The following is a 17,619-nucleotide window of genomic DNA, read 5'->3' as shown; positions in this document are numbered from 1 at the left end:
GGCAGTGACCTCTCTTTGATGGAGAAGATGAGCAAATAAGCGCCCGTTTGCTTTCTTGCCCGCTGCGTTCAGCTGTGAGGAAGCGTGGCAATTCCAGTGTTCACACATCTTCAGAGCGAGGGGAGCACCTCTGGGAATAAAACCCAAAACCCACGGCTCGCCAGGAAAGAGGGAACGTCCCAAAGGCTTTGGACGTGGGGCACAGGACTTGGGGCTGTAGTGTGGGAAATCTGGGGCGGATGGCAAACGGCAGAGACCTGGCTGAGGGCGCCAGCAGAGTGTCAGTACAAACACGGGAGCTGGGGGAGAGCCAAGAACATCAATCACAGCTAAGAACACTGCTCCCGGAATCTGCGGGACGTGACAGGGCCCGTTCTGCCCCCAAAAGTGAAACAACAGCACGATGACTGTGTACAAAGATCTCATTCTGCAGCACAGCCCCAGCGATTGCCTGTCGGGGCATGCAGGGGGTCGCCAGGAGAACCAGGGGGGTACACGAGGCATTTCAGACCTGCCTGGCAGCCGCCAGACCCACGGCCTGCAGGAGCTGCTGAGGCTGGGAGGATCTGGAAGGAGCGCTCTCTGGTAGTAGAGGTTTGCCCCCCAGACAGGTGATGGGTATCTGCACTCTGTTTACATCCCAGTGGTGGGAGATTGTGCCCCTGGGCATGCTCAGAGGTAGTGGGCAGCACCCCTGCCCCGGTCTGGCAGCACAGCACCTGCAGGACTAAGCAGTTTGGGGAGACAGAGCATTTCAGGGTGAACAGCCATCTTCAGACAGGCACAAGCAGTGGCAAAAAGCACCCAGACCTATGGAGAACAACCAGAAGAGATGTTTTCTGATCTTTTCCTCCGGCCTCTCCCATGCACCGCGTTACAGGGAAGGGGGGAGAGCTCAGATATCAACCTGTGATAGCCCCCACCTTGCACAGCTTCCATGTGGCAGCTACCAGCTCCCTTTGGAGCAAACACTGGGTCTGGCCTCTTTCGTTCACCCTGGGGCTGCGCCAGCGAGTGGTGAGCAGGAGGAGTGACGGAGGGGAGCTGGCATCAGCTCGCAGAACTCCGTAACTAATATTTACAATACAAACATACATTTCTTGTTCCAGACCAACATCCTCCGTAGCTCGGGAAATGCCCCTGCCGCCCTTCCCATCTTTGTTTCTCTTTGCATTGGTGTTTTTCTCCGCAGTTATGGCTTGTTCAGCCTGTTCTGCCTCCCGACAACATCCTCTCACAGGGGCTCAGAGCATTCACAGGGTCATCATCCTTCCCTCCCAGCAGCGGGTCCCTCTCCTGCGCAGGAGGCTAGGTGGGCATGGGCAACAGGTTGCCACCTGACGCAGCCCCGTGCAGTGTGGTTGCAGGCAGACCCACCGCCAGGATTTCCCCTGCTGATGGCCAAGCCTCCGGAAAGGCTGGCTGCCTCTGCATTTCTCTCTGCTGAGGTAGAGGCGGCGTCGAGTCTGTTGGCCTGTCTCTGCTCCCTCGTTAGGGAAAGGGAATAATCCTCTGCTCTCAGCCAGGCCTCCCCCTGCCAGCTCCCCTCCCGCTGCCTGCACCAGAGTGACCACCCGGAGCATCCCGGGGAGCAGCAGGACCTTCCCCTCGCTTGCTCCGGAGTATTTTCAGATGTTCTAGCAGAGCTGACTAGCCAGAGAGAGCTGAAAGACCTGCACAGGGCACCCACACGTCTGCAGCAGGACCCAACTAACCCCCCGAGCCTGTACACGTCTCCTGGAGGGATGGGCAGCGGCAGCATTAGCAACAGGAGCTCCAAGGGGAGCCCGAGGGCTGGAGCTGCTTGTACCCCTGCGACGGCACCTGGAGCAAATCCTTCCCAGGTAACCCAGCCAGGCTGATGGAGCGTATCAGAAGGGCAGGATTAGAGACCACTGCGCTGCTTTCCTGTCCCTTGCAAAACCACTGGATAAGCCAATTAATAGCATCCCCCCGTGTCACCAGCTGAGCCACAACCCTGGAAACTCAACTGTTCCTCTGAAACCACTGGATAAGTGTCTTCTCTCACCAGCCCTGCATCCTAACTCTCAGGCTCAGAAACTGCCTCCAGGTAGCTTGGTTTTGGGCCATCCAACTCCATTTTCCAGCACAGCCACCACCGGGATGCTGTCAGCCCAGTTATCCCCCACGGCAAAGCCCCATCTCCAGCCAAGTGCCATCTGTCACAGGGTGCATCGCAGCAGCTTGGCAGCTGTCACCAGTGTCACACACACACACACACAGCCCCAGGAGCACAGAAACCCAAAATATGTCTGTGCTTGCAGGGATGGGGAGTAGAACACACACCTGAGCCTGAAGCTCACCTGCTTGTCCATCAGAGGGCTTAACAAAGGGTATTTACTTTCTCTTACCATTACAAGACTCCTGCTACGAGTTTATATATGGCACAGGTGTGCTGGAGGTCCTGCTGAATCAGCCACGTGCAGGATCGTGCCCAGAGACACCCCAGTACCAGGAAGCCCAGCCTGCTGGGACTGCTCCCCACGGGAAGGGGGAATGATCCGGACAGCAGTTCGTGTGGTTCTGACCTCACACTGTTTCATTCAGCGGAAATTCAACAACCCAGTGACCTGAACTCGGCTGGATCAGACAGAACCAAGTCCCGGCAGCACGGGGATGCTTGAAAGCTTAGCTCAGGCTTTTTTCCCCACTGCTACATATTTTCTACCATCCTCACTAGCCCTTTCAAAACAGCCAAACCAAATAATTAACCACCCCACTCCCGGCCTCCACTCACCTCCCAAGCGCTTAGAAATAGCAGAGGGCTAAACAGAGATGCATTGCGAGGAGGTTACCCACAAAGCTGAGGGAAAAAAACCACAAAGAAAAGCAGCTTGGAGGCAAACCTGAGCTTGGAGGCAAGACAGGACGTGCGCATGAGGAGGTTTACCCGGAAAATAGCCCGTGAACAATAGGCACCATAAGTTGCAGCAGCAAAAGACAAATCTTCTCGCCCATCCGCTCAGACAGATGAACCCGCACGCTATCGCAGGTGGGAGAAAGGGGTTTTGCAGCACCACAGGCACCTGAAAGTGATGGTTTAGCCACCATGATAAAGTAACACTTCAGAGCAAAATGAGGCAGGAATGCAGAAGAGGGATGAAGGCTGCACAGTGTCCCACCCTCTTCCTCTTCTCCAATACCTGGCTAAAACATGTCCCGTTCCTGTGGAGTCCTACCAGCCCCTACAATGGAGACTTTCTTCCCCTGGAAATCTCCTCCTTTTCCCCAAATTGTCCTTTTGGCTTTCTGGGAAGCTACTTAATCATAGAATCACAGAACGGTTTGGGTTGGAAGGGACCTTACAGTAGATCATCCAGTTCCAACCCCCTGCCATGGGCAGGGCCACCTTCCACCAGCCCAGGTTGCCCAAAGCCCCGTCCAACCTGGCCTTGAACCCTTCCAGGGAGGGGACAGCCACAGCTGCTCTGGGCAGCCTGTGCCAGGGCCTCCCCACCCGCACAGTAAGGAATTTCTTCCTTATGTCAAACCTAAATCTCCTCTCTTTCAGTTTAAAACCGTTCCCCCTCGTCCTCTCCCTTCACCCCCGGTCCAGAGTCCCTCCCTCCCTTTCCTGCAGCCCCTTTCAGCCCCGGGGGGCCGCTCTAAGGTCTCCCTGGAGCCTTCTCTTCTTCAGCTGAACCCCCCAACTCTCTCAGCCTGTCCTCACAGGGGGATGCTCCAGCCCCCCTGAGCATCTCTGTGGCCTCCTCTGGCCCCGCTCGAGCAGGTCCGTGTCCTTCTGCTGTTGGTGCCCCAGAGCTGGACCCAGCCCTGCAGAGGGGGTCTCACAACAGCCAACTCTCTCTTAAGGGTCAACTCCAAGCAGCCACAGATGGCTCTAGAAGAGTGACGGGACACCCCAGCCCCTGCCTCTGCTGCTGAAGCCCCCCCAGTGCCTCCTTCCCAGCCACGTTCCCCAGAAGAGGTACCCTGGGCAGTAACCTGGGGTGACACTTCTCACTCCTGAGGAGGCCCAGCTGTACAAACCCCTTGGACAAGAGGGAAGGGAGTGTTTTCCAACCTCCTTCCACCAAAGGCACATGCTTCACAGCTACTGTCCCCTGGGGCAAACCCTTCTGCAGCATTTCCAGCCCCAAACCACACAGTTCCTACAAACACAGAGCTCTGAAGGTATCGGGGATCCCCCGACTGCACCACTACAAGGTGTGCATGGGCAAGATGTCCGAGATAACGTCCTCTGGGAAGGAGATGAAAGGAGGCTGCCACCCCCTAAAAATAATACCCTTGTTTGCAGCAATCACCACCTTGCAGCTTCTCCACAGTCCCAGGGCCGTGTGGCACAACTGGATGGTAACGGCAGCCAGGCTCCCTGGCACTAACAACTGTCCCCTCCTAGCCAAGAAACACACTCTGAAGGGGGGACAATGAGTCACTGTTTTACACGGGGCGAGCTGATGGACTGTACCGCTTTTAATAGGAAAAATCATTCCCTCTTCTTGGGATGTGCCCTGCTGGCTGGAAGGCAGCAATCCATGGGCAAGAGTGGGACAGGGGGGTGTGATGCCTCCAGGAAATGTTAATTCAGGGTGTGGATGAAGGTTCTGAGCTATTCTCCCAGCGATGGAGCGGGCTGAGTACACGTCCTGCTCTTGTGCCAGCCAGACAAGGCACAGCCCAGCCTGCCAGAAGCAGCAGTGGCTGTGGTGAACGTCTGGGAGTGGAAACGCATGGCTTCGGGGAACTGAGGCGGGACCAAAAATCCGAGCACACCTGCCTCCCCCTGTGCGTGAGATCCTGGGTGTCTGTACACAGCTCTCTGCTGTCGGGGACCCTGGGCCCGAGGGCTGACGCCACGGCGCTGCACGTGGCATGATGCATCGGGGGACCAGAGCTGCCGCACCTTTCTGCCTGATACGGGGGCACTGACACCACCCACAAAGGGCAAACTACTCGCAGCACGGGGCCCTCACACACACAAACCTGAGGGCAGACAGGCGTAGGGACGGCCCAGGAGCCCCGGGTGTATTAAATGCACTCACATGGTTTCCAGCCTGCTGGATGCTCCCTGTGCCCCTTCCCCAGGACTGTCGCCTGCCCATGGACATTTCCACGCTCGACAGCTCGTGCCGGACGCAATAAAACTGCACGTACGGAGCATTTGGCCTCCAGTGCAAAGTGCCACTGGCACTCCGTGCCACCAGGCTTCAGGTTTCTCAGTCTGGAGCCAGCTCAACACAAACACAGCGACTTTCATAGGGAAATGCCTCAGCCCAGCCTCCCAAATGCTGTGGCAACCTCTGTAGGGGAGGCAATGCCCTGGTGCCAAGGGACGATGGCAGACTCCCTACCCCACATCCCCCACAGCTCATCCCAACGGCCCTGAAACCCCCCAGGGATGGGGGTAGGGGAGAACTTTGTAGAGTCGGGCTGAGGGTTGGACTCGCTGATCCCGAGGGGCTTTTCCAACCTGAAGGATTCGGGGATTCCGTGGGTGAGATCAAGCCTGTGTGTCCCATTCAACACCCTCTGGGATGTGGGAAGGGCAGCCAGAGGTCCAATATTCAGAGCTATTTGGGTTTTTTTCCCAAATCACTAAAAAAGAGGGGTCTCTGCTGAAAGCCATCCAGAGAAACACGGCGAGCACTGCTGACTATGTGATCTCCACTGTCCATTTCTAATAACCCTCTTCCAGATCTCTCGGGAACTGGAAGGCACGGTGCTGCCTTCTCACCACCCGAGGCACGCAGGCGCTCCCAGCCGCGGCAAAGCTCGCGTGACCCCGTGTGACCCTTCGGAGGGGCACTTCCCAGCAGGCTGCTGGAGCACTTGCACGTCAAAAGAGACAATGGGCTCGTGTGTGCGCTTCGCTTCTCGTGCCTGGATGACAAACCCAGCCCAGAGAGCTCCGTGTCTGCGCTGCAAACTCAGCACTCTGCAGTCAGCGCTGGAGCTGAGAGATGATTTAGCATTCATGGCTCTGCTGCCAGCTCCGTCTTCCACGTGCTGTACACAACTGCTCCGACAGCAGCCACAAAGGCAGCTGGGAGGTTTGAGGGGGTGTCATCAGATGTAGGTATTTTTTTTTAAGCTGCTACAAAAAGAACATTAAATTCCTGACGTGAGATTGGGTGTGAACGTCTCGCGCTAGTTTAGATTTCTACTGCCTGTCGCACACACTGGGCAGGAAAATAATTCATTTTTAACTTTATTTTTTGCGTTTTCTCCCCCCCCTCAACAGGAGACTGCTCAGCCTTTAACAACAGCCTGGGAGAGACTCCTGAAAGCTGAAATCCCTGGTCCCTCCAGGCTTCAGCCAGATGACTCCTGTTGAGGGAATGCTGGCCATACCCAAGCCAGCGCAGGGACTGGCAGTCGCTGGTTCCAGAAGCAACTGTGATTAGAGATCCAGCTGCTGCACATGCTTTAAAACCACTTGAGCATTACTCTTGATCCTCAAGATCTTGGGAGGTTTACTTAGGAGGAAGTTATTGCCATTGCCATTAGGAACAGATTAAAATTACACACGGAAGCTCCTTGTTTTCTCTGAAGCTTCATTAAAGCTCTTTCCTCTCTTGACTCATGCTTCTCTCACAGCTTACTTTGCCTTTATGTTTCTGAAGGTAATTTTTCTTCATTTCTCAGTGTCACCAGCCATACCCAGGCACAGGGTTTGGCACAGCTGGTCCTTGGCTGTGTGGCTCCCTCCTCCCCAGAGATGGCGATGGCTTGGGCTCTGTTTTTCAAAGGCTTTCTTATTCCAATTTACTCAACTTGAGTCAAGGATCAGCCAGGGAAACTCTAATCAAGTGATGGAAAAGGGTGACAGCTATAGGATTAGCTCACAATAAATCATGCAGAAAGGGAAAGAGAGAATCCAGCTGCTTCAAGCAACCTGCCAAATGCCACAGCATCGTCTGTGGGGCTCGGAGCAGGAGCAAAGCCAACAGCAGCTGGTCTGGACACTCTGTCCCATTCAGAGGTTCTTCCTAAACCCTCAGGTCTCCTCCGTGGCAGGCGGCTCTGGTCACCTGGTACCAGCCTGAGGCAGATGTCAGGAAGGTTTACAAGCAGGATCACAGGCATTTGAGGTGTGTGGCGGGGATGTATTTCGCTGGGGCAACAGGCCTAGCTCTCTGCTGTCACAAGGATTGTGATTAAGATCTTTATAGGAAACAGAAAATTAACAGTATCCAGCAGGAATACGGCCTCTGTGAGCAAATAAAATATCTGTGCATAAGTACCATGCAACCGTCTGTTTTCTAATGGTTAATTCCTCCTTCTAGCCAAGCTAGAAGCTTTCCAAGAGCAATTTCTCTTTCCCATTATGCCTGTCGCTCTCCTGGCCCCAGCTGGCTGCTTGCATATATAATGCAAGCCTGAACTGCCAGCATTTCCATTCCTTGTCAATAAACTCCTCCTTTCCAGTCTGCTGCTCGACAGGAATTGCAGCAGAAGGGCTTGGGCTGGCAGTGCCAAGGCAGAGATCCCTGCCGGGATGCACAGGGGCTGATTTTCAGCTGGTGAGAGGGCACCAGGAGCCCACCTCTCCCCTGCACACCCGCCCGCTGCCGTGGTGCCCGTTCCCCTGCACGCTCCCATTGCCAGGGCAGGCTCAGGCAAGCCACAGCTGCACAAAGCTCTTGGGCTCAGACAGCAGCATGGGTCTACCAAGCCAAGAGCCCATCTGCACCAGCCTGCTGTCTTCTGCTCAGCTGCTGAGGCCACGGCAGGCCAGGGGACCAGGCTGGACTTGCTCAAAACCTGCCCGCCCTCAGGCCTGGTTCAGGCAGATGCTGTTTGTGCCCTCTGCACACAGGCTACCTGCACACATACAAGAAGAAGAAGAAGAAGTCTCTCTAGTGTCATACGGCTCCACGACTTGTCTGCTGAATGTGTTTCAAGCCATCCTGTCAGCTCCACGCATCTGGAATTGATGAAAGCCTCAACAAGCAGATCTTGGGGAAAAAAATGCACACTCAGCAAGCTCTTCCCCACACAGCCACTCCCGCCCCAGCTCTGCCCCTCTGCTCTCGGTGGAGGCAGCCGGGGGGCTGTGTCCTGCCTTGCCAAACGACAGCGGGTCATTAACCTGTGAGACTCACTACCCTGAGATACAGAACGAGAGGCTTTACAATGGGGTGAAGAGATGCATGCGCTGGCAGAGGAGCCTGCTGGAGACTAGGGAGAACCATCTCCAGCGCGTAACTTCTCATCACACAGCCCCTTGTGCCTACCTCTGCTGCATTTAGCAGTGGGCATTGCCTGAGGCCTCCAAAGAGCCTTGTCTCCCTAGTCAGCATCTTTAACAGGGGACACGAACATCTCCAGTGTCACTGCGGCACTGAGACGCAACGGATCCAACATCACTGGTAGCAACTTGTCCGAGTGGTGGTTGGATTTATCTCCTTGACACGGGTCAGGCCCTGAGGATGTGCTCTGCTGCTTCCTTATTACAGGGAACAAGCAAGGTCTAATGGAGACCTCAGGACGAAGGGAACTGGGAGACCTGCACCTCCACCCACCCAGCAGTTCAGGGGCAGCTGGAGCGAAACTCAGGTCAGCCCTGAGTCTCACAGCGCCTGCGTCTGCTGATCCTATTAAAGCTAAAGGGGAATCAATCTCTGATACTGCCAGGAGTAAACCTGGAAAAGACCCAACTGTGAATGTGCTACCCTGCACCCTGGCCAAAAGGAACTGCAGATGTGTGCAGGACTGAACTCGCCACCCTCCCGTGCCACGGAGAAACGCGACTGTGTGGAGACACTCCCCAGGGCTGGGGCAGGCCAGCAGCGCTGCTCGCAGGGCGTCACGACAAGAACAGGGGTGGGGAATTCCTGAGGAGCTTCTGACCTCCAATTTGCACTGATTTCCCAGATCCCTGCTTTGAAGGAAGCCCTCTGCAACAGCGGGGCCAGTCCCAGAGACACCCACACCCGGCGGCTCCGAACAAATATCACCTTTGCACCCCACGTCAACATCACCCGCGTCCCTGCGAGGTCACTCACTCACGGCGCAGAGCAGTGAAGCAACATCTGGCCAGAGCAGGCTCGAGTCGGGTTTCACGCTCACGGTGAAGTTGCAAATCCAGAGGGAGAGCAGCACTCCCAGAGAGACCCCTCCGAGGGACGTCTCAAACCCTCTCCCCCCACGGAGAGCAGCCGGGAGGTGGGGGGGTATTAACCAAGGGGCATTGACAAAGGGAAGAGTAAGCTGCGAGCAAGTGCTGTGCCAGGACTTGTGGTCCCAGTGTCCCCCCGTACCACACTGGTGACAAGGGATGGGAAGAGACCCACGGGCTGCAGCACGCCTTGAGCTGGGCTGTGCAGGTCCAACATGCTCAGTGGAACATCTCACTGCCCATCTGCTGCGCCCGGGCTCGGGGCTTGCTGACCTGCCACCTCGGCCACTACAAGACAGTGCCACCTTCAGAGACTTTTGGGGACAAAGCAACTTCAAGTCCAGCTGGTTAATGCTCTGGGGGAGTTGATGAAAATTCCCATTATGAAAAAACAGGGTCTTACCAGCACTGGGGCCTTCTCCAGCACAGCAGGTCTCAGCAGCTGGGCTCAGCCACGGTTGTTTACACGGTCCCAAACCAGACTCACGTGAACGTGACACCGGACCCGGATCTGGGGCAGGGTGGTCTGCAGCATCTCCCAGCTCGGAGAGGCCAGCTGTGGGTCAGGATGCTCCCGCCACTGCACGGGGAAGGACCAGAGACTGCACAGGGCATGCAGCTGGGACAGCTCAAGTGGGCAAACACTGAATCCACGTGCACTCGAACCCTCAAAACCAGGCCCTCGACCATTTCTAATACCAAATGGTGATTTTCATCTCAGCACAGAGCTGCTAAAGGATGTGGGTTATGCGGGCAGGCCTTCCTGCAGGGGTAGATGGTGACAGGCTGCCTTGGTTGCGGATGTAGCTGCTGAACCTGAGGGTGTCAGAGCTGCGGCAGGGAGAAAAACTGCTTTCGTCTCCCAGGAAAGATCGGCTCTGAGCTCTTCCCAACCAAATTACCGTCAGTCTGCCTGCCCATTAATTTACAACTGTTTTAACTAATCAAAGCTCATCCAGATATTAAGAGCTCAGGGGCACTATGGGGAGAAGAGGAGCGAGCAGCCAGGCCAGCCAGCCTGTCCCTCTGCCAGGCTGCAGGAATTTACCCACGGGATGGCTCAAGGGTGGAAACCTCCGTGTCCTAAAGCTAAACCCGCTCAGTGCCATCCCAGCAAGCTAAAGGGAATGGATTTGTGCAAGCTGAGCGGATTTTGAATTCCTCCTCCAAGGCAAGGGAGGTCCATCTACAACCAAAATTTTGCAGATCTTCGCTGCTGAGGCTTTGAAAAGTGGGAGCTGGAAAGGGTTAGGAGGTCTTCAGAAAGCGTATTCACACCAGCCACCCCAGTAAGGGCCTGGGAAAAGTAAAACTTGCTCGATAGCGTTCAAGATAAGTCTCAGGGAAAGGCTTAGCTCCCCTCACACTGACCTGTCCGCCAGCAAACCAGCATGAAGCATCCCCACAGCCCCAGGCCCTGCCAGGCCGGGGGGGCAGCAGGACAGCGCCGGGTTCAAGATGAGTCTCCAGTGGCACGGCCGGGGTCCAGAGCCCACGCAGTGCTCTCTCCACCCACCTGCCACACTGAAAGGCTTTGTTTTAGGCAGCTGCCCAGGGCGAGTCACAGCGAAGCCTGGGGCTGACGCTGAGGGGTATTTGCCAACTGCAGGGGAGCGTGCGTGGGGCACGGCAGGGTGTTTGCTTTTTGCAATCGCTGTCCTGTCTGCAGGGCTCAGGCTGGAAGCACAATCAGAGCACGACTGTACTGCGTCGGATCCAGCCCAGCCAGAGCGGGGCAGGAATTCAGGGGCTGTTAAATGCTGGGGTGACTCTGAGGATGGTACCTGTCGCAGGTTCATCTGGCTACCAGGTCTCCTCGGCGCGTTTGGCTCCACGCAGAGGGGAAGAGGCACTGGGGGCTGCTGAAATCAGCTGTGCTGCCGCCAGCAGACGCCCCCGTGCCTGGCGGGTGCTGATGCAGCCCCCGGTTGTTGAGCAGCCAGCACCCGCCTCTTCTGACGCCACCAGGCTTGCAGCAGCAGTGTGGGCTGTCACTTCTGCACAGGACCCAAGTCACAGCCTGTCCTTTGGCTCCCCTTCCCCTCCCTGTCCTCGTGCATGCTGCGTGCTCCCCCAGAGCATCACCATCTCCTTCCAACACAAGAAACAAAGCACCGTCTTTGCTCCCTGGCTCGTTAAAACTATAAGAGGAACAAAATCAAACCACACACCCCGGTGCTACCTCATCCACTGGGTGATCTGCGATGGACGTGCAGAAAAAGTTTATCTGAGCAGCTCCTGGGGATACAGAGCAACTTTTTCTTCCCACCTTTGCCCATGAAAAGGGCTTTGACTTTGAGATTTTGGCTCCCCAGTGGAAGCCAGAGGCAACTGGGAAATGGAGAACAGAGCGAGTCCAGGCTACAGAGGAGACATTTGGGGGTAGAACCCTATTTATCAGAGCTCTGCAACTGATTCCATCGGATAATCGACTGGAATTACATAGGGTGCAAACCTGCAACAGAACAAAAACTGGGCTAGCTGTGACAGCCAGCCACGAAGCAAGGATCCCGGCATCTGGAGACATCCCCACAGGGCAGCGTGTGTAGGTGCATTTAGCAACACCTCACACCATCTAGCCCTGCTGGAAGGACTTTACTGCCAAGGGAAGAGTTGTATTGGAAGAAGGGTAACATTAAAAGATCCCTGAGAAACAGCGGGGAAATCGCAGAGGGCTTGTAGTCGAATACAGACCTGTCCTAAAGCTGCAGATCCAGACAGGAGACCAGAGACGGGCTTGCAGCAGTGCCAGCTCTGCAGATGCAGGCACCGATGTGGGACAGGGCAGACTGGTCTGAACTGGAGAGCAAAGGCTGGGAATACAGGTTCAAGTCTGCACTGACACCACTCCCCTCCACCCATGAATGATTTTATCGGGGGGAAAAAACCCCATACCCCCAGCCCTTAGGGTAGCCCTGTTCTCAGCATCCGTGCAAGCTGGGCAGGACCTAGGCCTGGTGGGGTGAGAGGTTCCCTCCCTCTCACACTGCTAATAGCCTTGAACTGCTTTTTAACAAGGAAACTTTTGGGCATTTGCCCAGCTGTGCCTCAAAGCCTCAATGTGAAACACCCCCCCTTGGCCCCACAGAGGTATCTGAGGAGTTAAGCTCTTCTTTGGGTACTCAGCTCCGAGGGGGAGTAATGGGAGTTAAGCACCTAATGCCTTTGTAGTTTCTTGGCTTCTGATAGCTAGAGTCCTGGGCAAGACAGCTGTGTTTGCACTGGGATTAAGATGGAGGGTTTGTCATGCTCTCCATTCAGATGCTTGCGGGCAGCAAGGACCAAGAAAGAAAATCCAGCACGGAATAAACCCCAGCCCCCCCGGCGCTGTGGGAGCGCTCAGTGTCCCAGCCTCAGCCCGGACTGGTGATCATCAGAGGGTCCCTCCTGCACCAACACAGGCAAAAGTCCTGCTGCTCCCGGACCATGCTTTGGTGGAGCCCTGTTCGCAGGATAAATGGAGGCGTTGGGCTTTTGGGAGCGGGGACAAAGCAGAAAGCGCAGGTGTAACGTGCTGCTAGAGAGGAACAGCCGGGCTGGGATGCCAGCGGGCTGCGGGGCCGGCAAGGGCTGGACCCACCTGGGCAGCCCCCGAGATGTGAACCTCTCCTGCTGGCACAGAGTTAGCTCCAGGCGTGCTAAGCCCCCTCCTTCCCCCTCCCAAACCTCTCGCACGTATCAGAGATTCTCAGGAAACTGTAGAAAGCCAAGAAGGACTAGAGAAAGCATTCCTCATTAAAAGCCTGGCCCTTGGGAGCAGATGGGCTTCATTACTCCCCTGCTCTCAGCCTTGGACTGGGCAGATTTTTCTACCACGACAGGTCACAGCACGTCACGTCTTCTTCAAACCTGGCAGATCTGAGCCTTGCCCAACGCCTTGGCTGACAAATGTTTCTGTACTTTGAGCACTGGCTCCTCGCAGGGCAGTGGCTGCATCCTGGGTGTCACAGCGCTGCGATGGAGAATCTGAGCCGGGCAAAACCGCCCCACGACAAAAGCAAACAAAACAAAACAGAAAAACCAACACCACCTCAGAGGGCGTCTTAGATTTCACATCCCTGCCCGTGCTTGCGGCGTTAGCCGGGGTGAAGGCAGCGTAGCCCTTGTTATCTGGAAGGCTGAGGACATGTGTCAGCCAGCTGCGAACATGACCCAGTCTCGGAGAGCCTTCGCTGGCCGAACCTGTGCTCACGTCCCAGGGCAGCTCCTGAATTTCAGCCTGAAAATACTTTTAAACAATGGGGAGGAACTGAGGTCTAAAACAGGCTCTTTCCTGTACTGAAAAAAACGCCAACCCTGGTTTGTAAGAGTCTTCTATATCTAAGTGTCTCTCTCTAAGTATCTCTGTTCAGGCAAGGTCTAGGTGCATTCGTAGGTTCAGGGACTGCAGTTCTGAGGGACCTCAGTCAAATTGCTTATAAACTCTATAATCTTTATCATAATTTCTCCCTCGCTGAAGGGACAAATATTTAGGTACAAGGATGGAGCTGACAGAGTTCACAAAAGCAACCGCAGACTGAAAGAAAACTTGAAGGGCCAGATTTGCAATGATCAGAGGCAACAGCTTCTCTAGGACCTGCTGAGAGATGCTGGGGTGGGCAAAAGAAACCATCCCGAAGTTGGCAGAGGGTGGTGGCAGTGGGTATCCTCCAGATCCACCTTGGGCTGCTAACCACACCAAAATGATGAGGCACAACCTCCCGCCTGCCATACACGCTACGTGTGGTGGTGCGGCTGCTGGCGCTGCGGCTCATCCTCCTCGGACATCCCAGGTCTCCTCTCTCAGCCCGGGGAAGTGGTCCCTCCACTGCAGGAGTGGCTGGAGGACACCTTGCTCTAACAGCGCCCAGAGGAGCTCCAACTGGTTGATGCAGGAGCAGGTAAGGCTGGAGAAAGGAATCTTCCTTCTTCCCCACCAGTAAACCTTTGTGGAGCAGCGTCACAACCTTGGCACTGCTACGATCCTGGTTCTGGTATCTCTCCTTGTGAAAGACCCAGGTCAACGGCTGAGTATGTCTAACCCGCAAAAGCCCAACAGCTCCTGCTGATAGGAGGTCGTGGCAGAACGTGGGGAGTGCAGACGCCAGCGTTCAGCAAGTGCTGCTAAAAAGACGTTAAGATGCAACAGCTGGATGCTGCAGTCGGACAGCACCGGAGGAGAAATAAAACAGCATTTTGAGATTGAGGAAAGTTTTTCCTTCTTTCTTATTGGAGAAGGTGATTCAGTGCTGGAACAAACCAGAAACAACAGGAAGTGGAGCAGTCCCGTCCCACAGGCTGCCTCTGAGCAAGGTCTGCCTTGTCCCCCCAGTCACCTCCAGTCACTGGACTGGACACAGGAAGGATGGGGCAAGAACAGAATAGCCCGGCTCTTACGCAAGAGGCTCTCTTGGGATCAGACTGACTGACCTCACCCTCCCGCCTTGCCTCAGGCTTCCAAAGGTGCCTCTTCCTCCAAACACTTCTGAGATTGCAAGGGGATTTCTTCTCAAATAACACCGTCAGAGATAGAAGCCTCGGGAGGGGGAAGGTTATGTAAAATGCTTCGCATAGCACCCGGTCGCCTCTCATGGGGAAATACGTTCTTCTGGGATGGAGGAGCTGCTTATGAACTGCTTAGGAGAATGCAAGTTTGTGCACACAGTCCTCTGGCCCCTCAATAGTGGCCTGGAAACTGCCAGCTCGCTGGATGTCAGCACGATTTGCCTACTCAGAGTCTCCCCAAAAGACCTATCATCAGGGTGACCCCACAGCAGCTTTACTTAAGGTCACCACCTCACCACCTGCCACTCACCTCCCTCTACCTCCTTCAGATGCTCTCCCCTCCCTCTACCCCACATCTGTACTGACACAGTCATCCCCAGCTCCCCCGCTGTCGCTTAAATCACAGAATCACCTCGGTTGGAAAAGACTTTGATCATTTAGTCACCTGGCGCAGCTTGAGGCCATTCCCTCTTGTCCTGGTGCTTGTTCCTTGGGCCAAGGGACTCATCCCCCCTCTCTGCCCCCTCCTGGCAGGGAGTTGCAGAGGGCCAGGAGGTCTCCCCTCAGCCTCCTCTTCTCCAGACTGAACCCCCCCAGTTCCCCCAGCCGCTCCCCAGCAGACCTGTGCTCCAGCCTCAAGCTGCCCAGGGCAGGGTCAGGCTGGCTCTGAGGAAGGATTTCTGTGCAGAAGGGGCTGTTGGGCGTTGGAATGGGCTGCCCAGGGCAGGGGGGAGTCCCCGGGATCCCTGGAGGGGTTGAAGAGTCGGGCTGAGCCAGCGCTGAGGGATCTGGGGGAGTTGGGAAGGGTCAGGGTGAGGGTCATGGTTGGGCTGGAGGAGCTGCAAGGGCTTTTCCAACCCAGATGACTCTGTGATGCAGAAGATGACGATCACGCCGAGGCCAGGTAGGCTCTCCTGGGTGCTGTGGGTTGACGCCAGCAGCACCAAGTCGCCCTGATGGACCACGTCACTCCCAGCACCAAGCTGAGATGGGGTGAGGGATGCCCGGAGAGGAGCGTACCTGCCCACACCACCAGTGCAGATGCAGCAGGGCCTGGGGGGCTGAAAGATGCTCCAGCCAAACCCCGTAACTCCCCACTGCCCCGGCCACGTGTCTGGGAGCCTGGAGTGAGGCAGCTGAAGGCCAACAGGCCAGGCAGGACATCACCATCCCGAAGCGAGCAGGGGACAGTCCACGTGCTGCAGCTGCCCCCCACGGCCAGGGTCAAGGCCTCCAGCCCCCGCAGCTGTGCACTGGTCCAGCCAGCAGCAAGGCAAGCCAAAGCAAAGCACTCGGGGCTAGGAAGCCAACGCAAGCTCAAACCCACATGCGGATGCTCTCCCTGGGGAGCACTGAGACTTGTCTCACCTCTCCCGAGTGCCAGTGAGGTTGGCAAACACACCCGAGCCCATTTCTGCCTCCGGGATTCTGCCACCGACTTCAGTACAAACAAATTCAGCCCAGCACCGAAATAACCAACTCAGCGACATTTAGGAGCAGAGTTATTTCAGCACACGCTGGTGTGTGGGTGTTCCTAGGGCAGAACAAGAAAGCCTTATTTCAGCGCACCCACGGAGTTCAGCGTAAACCCTTCCAGCCCACAACTGCCCCGACGGAGATAAAAGTGGGAAACCCAAACGGAGGAGTTCGATCCTGCTCCCCGAGCTGCGCGAGCCCTTAGCACGCTCAAACTTCAAAGGTTTCTGGTTGTATCCTTTGTCCCCCCTCGCCTTGTCCTGGTCACGGGATGGTTGGGTCTCCCCGTGCCGTTAGCACGGATTAATCCAGCACGTTACACGTAACGGACTGTGGGTGGCCCAGGAAAGGCGACCTGCTGAATCCTCCTAAAGATGGAGAAAAGGATCCAAGTGCTCCTGGGGGAAACTCAGAGCACTGCTGCTTTTTCCAGCATTTTTCTTCATTATGATACAGAAACCGAATGACACCAGACAACTAGAACTCCAAATAACCTCAAGGCAACCATCGCTTTAAAGATGACATTTTTGTCCGCAGATTGTTTACCTATTTCTTTTGTAACTTCCAAAATTCAAGTAATTGGCCTCAGTTTGCTTTCCTTTGGGATGGAAAAAAAAAAAGCAAAAAAAAAAAAAAGCAGCAATTTTTAGCTTGCTTCGTCTCTGTATATGGCAATGACCTTTCCTCTGCTAGCGTGAGTTTTCACAGAACTAAAGAGGAAAGGAACTGTAAACTGAAAAATAATAAGGGAAAGAAGGGGCACAAAAATGAAGGCTGGACCCAGGGGGGCAACTGTGTGGCCAGAAAATCAGCAGATCTTACAGCACGTGAATATCACCTGAATTCACCCCTTCTGTGAACGTTAAGCAGCAAACCCGCGGAGGGTTTTCACCACCCTGGCACGGGGGGTGCCACCGAGCGACACCCACCGCCGGCTCCCACCAGCTGAGGATCCCAACCCCAGACCTCTCACCATCTGCAAGACCTTCCAAAAAATCACCCTCCCACCAAGGCAACAGATGTGCAGCCTACTAATGGCGTCGCATTTCCCAAAGCCTCGGGGAGCGCTCCAGCCCCGCGATTCCCCCAAACCCGCCGTGAGGTGCCATCGCCGTCACCGTCACCTGCTTTGCTCTGACCCGACGGGAACTCGGCGTGAAACTGCGTTGAGATCACGCAAGGGATTAAAGTCAAGTAAGCCTAGGAAGTTCTGCTGACTCAGACACGCAGAAGTCTCCTTTTGAAAACCAGAGTCCTGAAAAGAGCCACATTTTCCAGTCAAATACTAGAAAGCGAATCCAATGTAAAAGGCAATTGCCTGTCAGGAGCCCCGGAGATCAGCGCCGATTCCATGCTGCACTTTTTACCCAACAGTCCCAACATTTTTAAAAAAAAAAAAAAAAAAAAAGGTTACTCAGGAATACAACACTGATTGTGATCTCCTGGGATTACTGAATTCATTTGACAAACTTCACATGCTCTTCCAGAAGTAACAAACGCTTGCCGAAACCTAATTCCTTTTCGATCTTATTCAGCCAACAAGTTAAGCCTTTTTT

The sequence above is a fragment of the Athene cunicularia genome, assembly GCF_003259725.1.
Source record: "Athene cunicularia isolate RWA chromosome 12 unlocalized genomic scaffold, athCun1 chr12_part1, whole genome shotgun sequence".
Lineage (NCBI taxonomy): Eukaryota > Metazoa > Chordata > Aves > Strigiformes > Strigidae > Athene > Athene cunicularia.
This window is presented reverse-complemented; position numbering follows the sequence as displayed.